The following is a 12265-nucleotide window of genomic DNA, read 5'->3' as shown; positions in this document are numbered from 1 at the left end:
TCTCTCTCTCTCTCTCTCTCTCTCTCTCTCTCTCTCTCTCTCTCTCTCTCTCCCTCTCTCTCTCGGAACTATTGTACACAAGAAAGAAGCTGCCTCTATGTAGCCCAGGAGAACAGTCGGAATAAGAAAAAGAGGGGCCCTGCTCCAAAAAGAAAACAGGAAAACACTAGAAAATCCCAAAGGTAGTGATAGGTAACCCGAAGACTTGGAGGAAAAGGTGGGTTATACACAGATGTCAACTGAGATAACAGTTTTAGTTCCAAGGCTCCCTGGTGTGTGTGTGTGGGGGGGTGAGAATTCCTTATTCAGAAGATAAAACATGGAGCCTGATGAAAGGACACTGGTGTCCTACCCTTAGGACAGGCTCACAACCCTCACATGCTGTAGATCCAGGTAGTAGGGTCTTTGTTTTGTTTTATTGTTTTTGTTTGTTTAGTTTGAGACAAGACTGTGTCTGGTAGTTCTAGTTGGTCTGGAACTGCCTATGTAGACCAGTCAGGCCTTGGTTTTCCTGCCTCTTCTTCTCAAGTTCTCAGATAGCAGGTATGTGTGCTCATGGATGTTGTAGGTATTAATAAGACAGTGATTCCTCCAGCAAATAGGTCAGCTGTGAAGAAGAAATCCATTCTGTCACTGCATATGACATGGAGACAGTAAATGAATGCCATCTTGAGAGGAACCTATCATCTCAAACTAGGCTACTGGCGGTGGTAGGGAGCTGGGGGTGGGGGACTGAGAACAAGGAACAACCACAACGCAGGGAGTTGGACCATAGTCCTGGGATGAGAGAGTGTCCTAGAGGTAGCTGTGGAAAGCTAGAGGTTTGGGAAGAAAAGTGTGCAGCAAGAGGTTCATCTCAAAGAGCAAATGACACAGGGAAAGGTACCCTTACCTCATTGGCCAGGAGCAGACTCTGGAGTTTGACAGCCCTGGCTCTGAGGTCAACAGAAGAAACAACCTCTGGAACCACATTTTTGCCGTTCCCTGCTATGGAGCCCCAGATTTTGAAGCTCAAGTTGAATTCTGGACATCCACAGCTGTATCCCTCTCATAGGGTGAAACAAACAGGAGGGCATAGAACTATGAAGATGGGTATGCTGATGTACAGACCTTAGTGCTATGAAAGGCCCTGGTTACAGAATAGCTACCACATGTGGTACAATTTGAGTAGACTTAGAAGGATGGGAGGACCTGCTGATCACAGACTTTAAAGCTAAATGTGGCCGGTAGAGGACCCTTCTGTGTATGGGAAACTGCTAACACAAGATAACACACAAGATCATGGAACACGTGTGTAGGTGCAACAATGTAAGTCACAGGAAGGACAAGAATTCGAATAGTCCTCTTCTTACTCCTGTGCATAGAAGTAGCCATCCCTCATTTCTGAAGGCCCCCAAAGGAGCTGCTCCAGCACTTTATGTTTTTTTCCTCTGTCTTTTACTCGATTTTTGGATGCCCTACTCCCACTCCTGTTTCCCTACACTTTCAGCAACATTTTATTTTATTATGCTTTACAGTTTTGTATGTTTCTATTTTCATTCCTTTTACACATTCATGTAATTTTGTGTGTACATTTCTGAGAATGTACATCATTCTCTCTTTTCCTTGCTTCCCCTCATCTCTGTGATTTCCATCTTTTGTTGTCCATTGTAGTGTGAGCAGGACTTTGATGTTACTGTATTAGTTTTTATTAAAAATTTTTTTGAGTTTTTACTGTTCTCTTCCTCTTCTACATTTAGCTCATTTTGTTTTTGAACCATTTTAATTATTTAGAAATGTTTGATTTTTGTTTTTTGAATTTTCTCTATCTCACTACTTCCCCTAGAATATCATTCTCTACGCCTCTTCATTTTTCTTGCTTGTATCTGACATTCCCCCCCGCCCACTTCTCCCCTTTCTATGGCTTCTTTATTTCAGTCATTTGCTATACATACTCTAAATAGTTTTAAGTTCATTCACATTCTATAGTAGTTTTGACCACTTTCTGTTTTATGGTTTTTTTTTTTTGGTTTGTATTATTGGGTTTTAATTGATTTTAAATGTATCTTTATATGTTGTTTAGTTAAAACAACTGCATTGCTGTTAAAACTACTTGTTCCTTTCTGAGTGGTTCTGGTAATTGAGACCTCAAGTGTAGACTTCTCAGTAAGAAGCTCTTCAAAGAACACTAAAAAAAAAAAAAAAAAAAAAAGATCACCAAACCAACAGACCAGCAAATCACAACACAGACGTGCAAGAAAAATGAAAAAGCAGCGCAGCATGACAACTCCAGGAGATCACAACTTCTTAAGAACTGCATCAAAAGATCACGAAATAAGTAACAGATCAATATGTCAGAGGTTTCTGGTAAAACTGATCAGCCACGTCAAAAAGGACACAGGTGAGGAGATACATTCTACCAAGTACCTAGAGAAGAAAGTCAAAAAATGAAAGAGAATATCAGGAAGACAGATGAAAAAGCCACTGATGTGTTATAAAAGTTCAACAACAACAACAAATCCAAATAGAATCATTGAAAATTTAATACAGTGATTCAAACAAACAAACAAACAAACAAACAGTGTGGAAAGCATTACCACAAGACTGAGCAGGTCAGTAGGCTGGTTATCAGAGATGGATAGTAAGAACTAGAAAATACATTCAAGGTCAATAAAAGAACCCCAAAAGACCTTATCCAACTTTTCATGATGTCATTCATATTCTTATAATGTATTTGAAAATAACAGATTTTTCTAGTTTCTTCTAGGGTGTTCTATATAAGAGATTATGCAATGTGATGTGGACAAGTGTTATGAGTGTGTGTGTGTCTGTGTGTGTGTGTGTGTATCAGTGTGTCTGTGTGTGTGTCTGTGCATGTGTGTGTCTCTGTGTGTGTGTGTGTGTGTGTGTAGATCATGAAAACTAGAAAGGGGACCAGGATAGTGAAGGCAGAGACCTTAAAAGGTAGGGAGTAATAGAACACTTATGGCATGAAGACAGAAGGAGGAAATATTTGGTGGATAGTGAAAGGGACCAACAAGGAGGATCCATGTGAGTCAGGAGAGGTCGATGAGGGCCTGTGATGAGAAAACTGTAATGAAGCATATGCATGACAATTTTTCATCAAAACCCATTTTGTATCTTAAAATTTTAATAAAAAAGAAAAATATCCTTTTGGCAGAGCATTTGCTGGTTGTTTTATTGTGTATTTTCATGCTGCCTTCTAATGTCTCAAAATACTGGGTTATAATATGTTCTTTAGGACATAAGAAGTAGTTCGAATTGTTCTTTAAGTTTTATGGACTGTGTACTATGAGGTAATAGACTACAGTAGACAAACTACAGGCTGGATATCAGAAAGATGTCTACCACAGAGTCCAGGTGGGTGATTTTAATGGTTGGTGGTGGGACAGTTGAAATGACTTGGTCTTTGATCTTAAGGACCAAGAGAACTGGGGTGTAGGTATGAGAGAAAGAACAAGACATGACTTCAGGAGGGTCTTCATCTAAGCATGTAGTAGACAGAGTAGCTAATAACTAACATGAGATGTAAATGTTGCCTTTAGTTCCTCAAATGAAGTGATGAGATGATAGCCATAACCAAGCTGTGTGAATATATAACTTGGGCTGAGCCCAGATCGTTTCTTTTCTGTTCTAACTATCCTTAGGCCCAGATCTGGAAGCTTCTAGGCTTGTTACAATCTAATCTTCCAAGATGACTGATTCAATCCAGCTTTTCTTGGCTTCAGACTGAATTGTTCTCATCTGACCTCATACTAACTTTAGCAATATGTTCTAATCTTCTGGCTCCTTCTCATTTTCTGGCTAATTCTGTCTTCATCTGTCTAGCTTGTTCTTGCTGTAACCTGTTTCTGTAAAACTGTCCTGGTAAATTGCCATATACACACACCAGCCACTAGCCACCAGCCACCACCCTTTCTCTCTTGTAGCCTGTCTTTCCAGTCCTGTTCTTGTGTGAATTGGGTGTATCTTATCTCCAAATCATTCTGTCAAATCTGTCTCCGATTAGTTACTTTGCCCTCAGTTGGATGTCATACTCGGTTGCTTGCATCTACAAACTAACCTTACCCTTATCATTAAGCATTAAAGGTGTGTACTAAGGGTGTGTCTATATTTCAGCTAGATTATACTGTAATCCAGGGTGTATCTGCATTCTGGCCAGATGAGATCTTTGGATATGATCCTTTGCCAGAGCAGCCATGTTGATGGATTAAAATTTCTCTACAATGGGAGACATTGGAGGAACAGGCTCAGGGTTGAAGAAAGTCAAGAATTCATTGATAAACATGTCGTATTTAGACATTTTCATAGTGAGTCTTATGTCGTTTGTGTCTAGGGTACGTTATGTTGGCACACACATTAGATGACAGGTTGAAAGAATTGGAGGGTACATTGCCTTTTAGATTGTCCACTTTTTAACCTTTTTTTTCTTCAGTAAGAAAAAAAAGTGTGATCATCTGCCAAACATGAAGGGAACACCTATTAGAAGTCTCAGAAGAAAGAGCCATGGTAAATTTGACTAGCAAGATGTTAATGTTTGCTGGAAAACACTGGAGGCCTACTTGAGGTTGAAATAAAAAGGAGACTGGTTTTCTAACGTCTTCCCAGTGAGTACACAGAGGACAGTGTTTCATCAGATTTGAAGTTTTACAATGGAATGTGCTGGGATCGTCAATGCCAAGAATGCTACTTTGTTTAAATATGAAGTTTAAAATAGCAAGAGTATGTTTATATTGTCTCATACACTTTGGAATGCTCTACTAATTCCAAGCCAAAATTCACCACATTTTTTTTTCAAATTAAACTCAATCAATAACCCAAATAACAATTATTAACACCAACCATTCTGATACAATATGATGCAAATATATACTAACTTTATTCAAACATGTTATGGAATGATGGCTGGAAAATAGTCAGCATTTCTTTCGATAACTGAATTTTATGTTCCTCTAAAATCAGAAGCTCTGTATACTGAGTAAGAACATTGAAATTCATCATATAAATGATGAATAGGTCTGAGTCTGAGCCATAGTGTTTCAGAGCATGACTTGTTGGCAATGTGTGACACGTGAAGTGCAAAGTGGGCTTGTGGTGTGTTCAGAACCAGGTTATACTGAGGTTGTACAACATGATATGTATGTGTGAGTGCTGGCGGAAACACTTCAGATTCATTGAGTCTTTGAGTCTGAATTAACCTTAGGGTACTGTGCATTCAGAAATGCTTTATTATTGTCAAACTTTTGCAGGTTTTACATTTAATTATGGGACCTATAGTGTTTTCAATGTACTATCTTAAGAAGTTGTATTTTTTTTTAACCAGATTCTGAAACCTTATTTACAATTGTCTCATTCAAAAGAGATAAAAAAAAAAAAGAGTCACCAAAGACTTTTTGTGGGCTTGAGGCTGAAATCTAGTTGGTAGGAAAAACCTTATCTAACTTTCTATTTGGTTATTCATATTCTTTATGAGGTAGTTTGAATAAGGGAGTTGTGGGGGTAGAGGAGGGAGAATGGCAGGATCAGGTTGGAGGAGAGACAGGAGAGAGGCCCAGAGGACCAGGAGAATGAATGAGAATCTGTAGCTGCAGTGTGGGAGGTGGGGGAGTTAGGGAGACTCTCTGGGAAGTCCCAGAGACCCCAGACAGGGGAGGCTCTCAGAAGTCAATATGGGTGACCTTAGCAGAGAGATGCCTAATAGCAAGGACATGGAATCCAAAGAGGCCACTTCCAGTAGCCAGGCAGGACCCCCAGTGGAGGGATAAAGACACCAACCCACCCAAAACTTTCAACCCAAAATTTTTCCTGTCTAAAAGAAATGCAGGGATGGAGCAGAGAGCAAAGGAAAGGCTAACCAATAAGCGACCCAACTTGAAACCCATCTCAAGGTCAAGCACCAACCCCTGACACTATTAATGATACTCTGTTATATTTGCAGACAGAATCCTAGCATGACAGCTCTCTGAGAAGCTCTATCCAGCAGCAGACTGAAACAGAAGGAGATAAACTACAGCCAAATATGAGATGGAGGTTGGTGACATTTATGGAGGAGTTTGGGTAAAGATTGAAGAAGGCCTTGACATACATAGATGGAAACCCCTCAGGAAAACCAAAAGACTCAACAAACCTGGACTTCTGGGAGCTCTCTGAGTCTGTGCCACCAACCAAAAAACATATATGGGCTAATACAGGGCCCCCCGAACACGTGTGTAGCAGTCAGGCAGCTCCGTCTTCTAGCTGCCTTGTCTGGCCGAAGTGGGAGAGGATGTACCTAATCTGACAGTGGCTTGATATGCCAAGGTGGGGGGGGGGGCAGGGGATGCCTCATGTTCTCAGAGAAGAAGGGGAGGGATGGAGGGACTGGAAGGGAGTCAGCATTTGAGATGTAAATTAAAAAAAAAAAAAGAATGGTCCCTCATAGTGCCATATGTCTGAATCCTTGTCCTCAGTTGGTAAAACAGTTTGGAAATGATTAGGAGATGCAGCTTCATAGGAGGAGGTGTGTCACTGGGGGCTTTGATGGCCAAAAGACTCATCTTTCTCACCATTCTTGCTGTCTGGTTGCAGATTACAATGTGAGCCCTCAGCTCTTCCTGCTGACCTGCCCTTGCTCTGCTATAATCGTCTCTAATCATATGAAGCCTAAGCCCAAATAAATACGTTATAAGTCTTCTTGATCATGGTGTTTTGTAACAGCAATAGAAAAGTAAGACAGTTTATTCCCATTTATATGACTATCCATGTACTTCCAAATAATAAATATGTTTGAAAACATACTTTTCAAGTAGTCGGGGGTGGTGGGAGAAGGAGGAGGCGGCGAATCACTTATAAATGGCGCCCAAGCAGGACCCGAAGCCTAAATTCCAGGAGGGCGAGCGAGTGCTGTGCTTTCATGGGCCTCTTCTTTATGAAGCAAAGTGTGTAAAGGTTGCCATAAAGGACAAACAAGTGAAGTACTTTATCCATTACAGTGGTTGGAATAAAAATTGGGATGAATGGGTGCCAGAAAGCAGAGTACTCAAATACGTGGACACCAATTTGCAGAAACAGCGAGAACTTCAAAAGGCCAATCAGGAACAATATGCAGAGGGCAAGATGAGAGGGGCTGCTCCAGGGAAGAAGGCATCTGGTCTGCAGCAGAAAAATGTTGAAGTGAAAACAAAAAAGAACAAGCAGAAAACACCTGGAAATGGAGATGGTGGCAGTACCAGTGAGACACCTCAGCCTCCTAGGAAGAAGAGAGCCCGGGTAGATCCTACTGTTGAAAATGAGGAAACATTCATGAACAGAGTTGAAGTTAAAGTGAAGATTCCTGAAGAGCTGAAACCATGGCTTGTTGATGACTGGGACTTGATCACCAGACAAACGCAGCTTTTTTATCTTCCTGCCAAGAAGAACGTGGATTCCATTTTGGAGGATTATGCAAATTATAAGAAGTCTCGAGGAAATACAGATAATAAGGAGTATGCTGTTAATGAGGTTGTGGCAGGGATAAAGGAGTACTTCAATGTAATGCTGGGCACTCAGCTACTCTACAAATTTGAGAGACCACAGTATGCTGAAATTCTCGCCGATCATCCAGATGCACCCATGTCCCAGGTGTATGGAGCACCACATTTACTGAGATTATTCGTGCGAATTGGAGCGATGTTGGCCTATACGCCTCTAGATGAGAAAAGCCTTGCTTTATTACTGAACTATCTACATGATTTCCTCAAGTACCTGGCAAAGAATTCTGCAACTTTGTTCAGTGCCAGTGATTATGAAGTGGCTCCTCCCGAGTACCATCGGAAAGCCGTGTGAGGGCGTGCTCTCTCTCACTTGTGCTTGGATCTCTGTAAACAGTTTGGTTCTTAGTCCTTCTCTTGTACAAATGATGTACTTTGAAGACCGTTAGTGTATAACAGAGTTGATGTTTGTTTTCTGTTTGATTTTAAACAGAGAAAATAAAAGGAGTAACCGCTCCTTTTTTCTTTCTTTTTTTCATTTCAAAGTTTCTACCAGTGTATCAGTGATGGACAACAGAGAGACATGCTGTAGAGTGTTTGCCAAGTTGACAAAGCTGCTTTTGAATGCTGGTGGTTCTGTTCCTTTGACACTACGCACTTTTATAATATGTGTTAATGCTCTATGACAAAATGCTCTGATTCCTAGTGCCAAAGGTTCACTTCAGTGTATATAACTGAACACTCATCCATCTGTGCTCTTTTTTTTTTTTTTAATGGTGCTTAAAGAGCCCATCTTTTGCAAGTCATCCATGTTGTTCCTTAGGCATTTTATCTTTGCTCAACTGTTAAAGAATGGTGGCTTGTTTTCATGGTTTTTGTATTTGTGTCTAATGCACGTTTTAACATGATAGACGCAATGCATCGTGTAGCTACAGTTTTATGGAAAAGTAGAAGTTGTTTTTCAGATCTTCAATAAATTTTTTCTTTAAATTTCAAAACAAACAAACAAACAAACAAACAAAAAAAAGAAAACATACTTTTCTGTTTTGTCCAGGATACTCTAAAATATATAAGATATATGTGTATGTATCACTCCTAGTAGTATATTTTACAGATTTCACAGTTTATATTATTTGTATGTGATATATATATGTATATACATATACATATTCATATACATATACATATTCTAAACTTATAAAAAAGAACCCAAACTCTCTTTAAGAGTCTTCTAAAATCTTTTAGCAGAAGGAAAACTTTCAAACTCAGTCTCTTAGGTCAGCATGACTCTGTTATCAAAGCAACACAGGGGTAGTACAAGGAAGGAAAACTACAGACCATCATCTTTGATGGAACTGATACAAAAATACTCATCAAATCACCAGCAAATTGAATTCACTATTGTATTAAACAGATTAAATATTGTGGAGAAATGGGGTCATTATTGGCATGCAAGGATAGCTTAACTTCCTTGAAAATTAACAAGCATAATATATCACAGTGAACAATCAATGATGTCTAATATGCAGAGAAAGTATTTGGTAAAGTCAGTACTTTTTGATAATAAAAATTCAACAAATGAGGAATAAGAGAGAATTACCTGAACATAATAGGGAACACACACTAACACTGCCTATTTGACATCGTACTCGCTTGTGAAAGAGGGAGCTTTGCCTGTACAATCAAGACCAAGACAAGAACGTCCAATCTTACCACTTGTGTGTGGCACTGAATGGACAGTGCCATTCAGAGATAGACAGGATAAAAAGCCATTCAAATTGGAGAAGGTAGAGTTATGCTATCTATCCACAAAAAACTTTTGTATAGAAATCCTTAAAGATTTTTCACAAAACTGCTAGACACTAAAAACACCCCGACTCCAGATAGTCGTGCTAGATCATGCCTACAATTCCAGTGCACAGGAAGTAAAGACAGGAAGATCAGGAGTTCAAGGTCAGCTTTGGTTACAACATTGGATTTGATGTAAGTCTCAGACCCCATTTCCCTAAACCAACCAACCAACCAACCAACCAACCAACCAACCAACCAACCAACCTGATTTCCCCCCACCAAAATAGATTCAGTAAACTTGCATGTGCACACGCTCACACACACACACACACACACACATATACACACACGCACACACACATACACGCACACAGAGGCCTATCATGGTACTGAAAACACAGAGAGATGTGTACAGTGTAAGAGAAGCCAGAAACAAACTCTCCCTCATATATGGTCAAATGCTTTTGACAAAGGAGGCAAGGCCGTTCCATGGGAATGGACATACATTTCAACAACTGTGCTGGGAAGAGCATCTCCACATGCAAAATTGTAAAAATAGATCTTTGTTTTCACTGTAAATAAAACTCAAATGATGAAAGAACTAAATGTAAGACCTATAACTACCAGAAGAAATATCAAGGGAAAAGCTTCATGACATTAGATTAGTAAGACTATCTTGGATATGATCCCAAATTTATAGTTGGTAGATGTAAATAGAGATAAGTTGGACAATAGAAGCAGTAAAAACTGCTATGTGTGGAACCAGGACACTACAGAAAAAGTGAAGAGGAGACGTGGAAAAAAAATTCCAAATTGGATAAAAGGTTAATAACTATAACATATAAACAGCAAGTACAAGAAAGAACAAAAGCAATGACATAGATCCTCACAAATAACCTGATTGAAAACTAAGTGAAAGACTTGAAAATACATTTTTAAAAAACCAGAGTACCGGTGGTGAACAAGCCTGTAAAGGTTATCTCAGCATCCCTGTCACATGTATGAACTTGACAAAATTATGATAAGCAAAATAAGCCAGCCACTAAATGAAAAGCATTGTACATTTCCAGTTACATGAAATACTTAGAGTACTTCCCTTCATAGAAACAGCAAGTACAATGTTAGTTGCCAGGAGCTCCACAGGGAGGAAAATATGGGGAACTGTTACTTAATTGATCAGGTTTCTGTTTTACAAGATCAGATGAGTCCTGGAAATAGGTACACAGTGAGTGACTGTAATTAACAGTAGTAATTGTTCACTCAAGAATGCTGACTCTGGTAAATGCTAGATGAGGTCTATACTACCATAATCTAAAGTCAACCTGGAGTATAGTTGTCTTCTCAGGCTTTGGAAAGTGTATTGTGTTCACGTTGCAATGGGAACGTAAGATCAGGAGGAATCTGTACACAAGGGCAGTGATGAACAGAGGGAAGGACGGATGGCTTTGAGGTCCTTTGAGGCTCGGGCATTTGTGGAACAACTTTGAATGGTACCAGTAGTCATTGGAAACTGGAGTCCTAGACTGTGACCCCAGGAAAGGGGAGAAAGTGTAACTAGTGGCAGCTAGACTGAGGTAACACAAGGGTGAATCTGGAGTTCATGAACATTGCAGGCACAAGAATAAAGTTAAAGCAGGAAAGGGAGACTAGAGCTGTTCTGAGCTCACCTCCTCATGGTCCAGTGATGTAGCAAATACAAAGGACGATAGATGTATACTTCCCTGGACCAGAGCAAGTGGATTGTGGGAAATAATGTTCTAGGCAGTGGTTCTCAATTCCTGGGTCGCAACTCTTTGGGGGTCGAATGACCCTCTCATAGGGGTTGTCTAAGACTATTGGAAAACACAGACATTTACATTACAATTCATAACAGTAGCGAAATTACAGTTGTGAAGTAGCAACAAAATCATTTTATGGTTGGGGGTCACAACAGCATGAAGAACTCTGTTATAGGGCCACAGATCATTAGGAAGGTTGAGAAGCACTGTTCAAGAGAGTACCGGGTGGGGGTGGGGAGATAGCCTGAATCCAGTTAGAGATGAAGGGGGAAGTACTATCTGCAGAAATATGATGGAAGACGGGTGGTTTGAAAGAGACCAAATGTCCAGAGGGTGAAGACTCACTGCATTTCACGACGAAGCCTTGAGGAGAAGGAAGCACCTTTAGTTAAATGTGTGCACTTTTATTTTATCTGGCATGTGCAAAGGCTGGACTGGGAGAAGCTGAAAAAGATACCGCATTATACACCAGAAGCTCAGTGAGACATTACCAAATAGAGGTCTTGCAAAACATGAAATAACATGTTGAACCCTTTGAAAATTCTGAATTAGAGCTACTGTGTGATGTATAATAGGCATTGTGTCTGATGAGTGAGCGCCAGGAAATCTTGTCCTAACAAAGACTTATGTTTCTAATGGACTAGACTCTCCTCATTTTCAGGTTGTGGATAAGCATTTGAAGAACCAATTACACTACACAATGACGTTAAGAAGAGGGAAAAGTACATGTGAAAGGATCTTATAAAGTTTAAAATGTCATATACCGAAGAGGACATAGCTCCAAATATTAACCCTGACTCCACTATAAATCATGATACTGAAAATTCATCTTTTAAAAGTGTAATCATTTATTGGTCCCCCAATGTTAATCTCACAATAAGAACATACTGGCTTAGGAAGGGAATTGTTCTACACTGAGAGCAATACTGCTGCCTCCTCCCCTTTAGAGTTTTGTTGGTGATGTTTGTCACAAAGGCCCATCAATCATTCACTTGAGTTGTTCTTGTAGCCAAGGCCTTAGTGATTTCCTCATCCTGCTATTGAATACCCAAGAAGGTATCACCTCTGTGATCACACTTATTTTATTATTGTTTGTTTTGTATCTTGGAGACAAATTCTCACTGTTTAGCCCCAGCTAGCCTAAAACTTGCTATCTTCCTTCACAGGGGTCGCTGCGTATCAGATAGTAACATTATGATTCATAGTAGTAGCAAAATTACAGTTGTGAAGTAGCAATGAAAATCATTT

At 39.8% G+C, this 12265-nt stretch overlaps 1 protein-coding gene and 1 pseudogene across 2 annotated transcripts in view; one reads left to right on the top strand and one right to left on the bottom strand.

The window, feature by feature from the left end:
- Sel1l2 (SEL1L2 adaptor subunit of ERAD E3 ligase) overlaps positions 1–12265 on the bottom strand; it is a 131027-nt gene that overhangs the window by 82110 nt on the left and 36652 nt on the right. The gene's annotated exons all lie outside the window — the stretch shown is intronic.
- LOC114610482 lies at positions 6791–8446 on the top strand (annotated as a pseudogene). Its single transcript, XR_003709692.1, has one exon. The product of XR_003709692.1 is annotated as a mortality factor 4-like protein 1 pseudogene (transcript).

This window comes from Grammomys surdaster, unplaced genomic scaffold (assembly GCF_004785775.1).
Source record: "Grammomys surdaster isolate TR1022 unplaced genomic scaffold, NIH_TR_1.0 129, whole genome shotgun sequence".
NCBI lineage: Eukaryota > Metazoa > Chordata > Mammalia > Rodentia > Muridae > Grammomys > Grammomys surdaster.
Note: the sequence above shows the minus strand (reverse complement) of the source record. Positions and strands in the feature narration are given on the sequence as shown.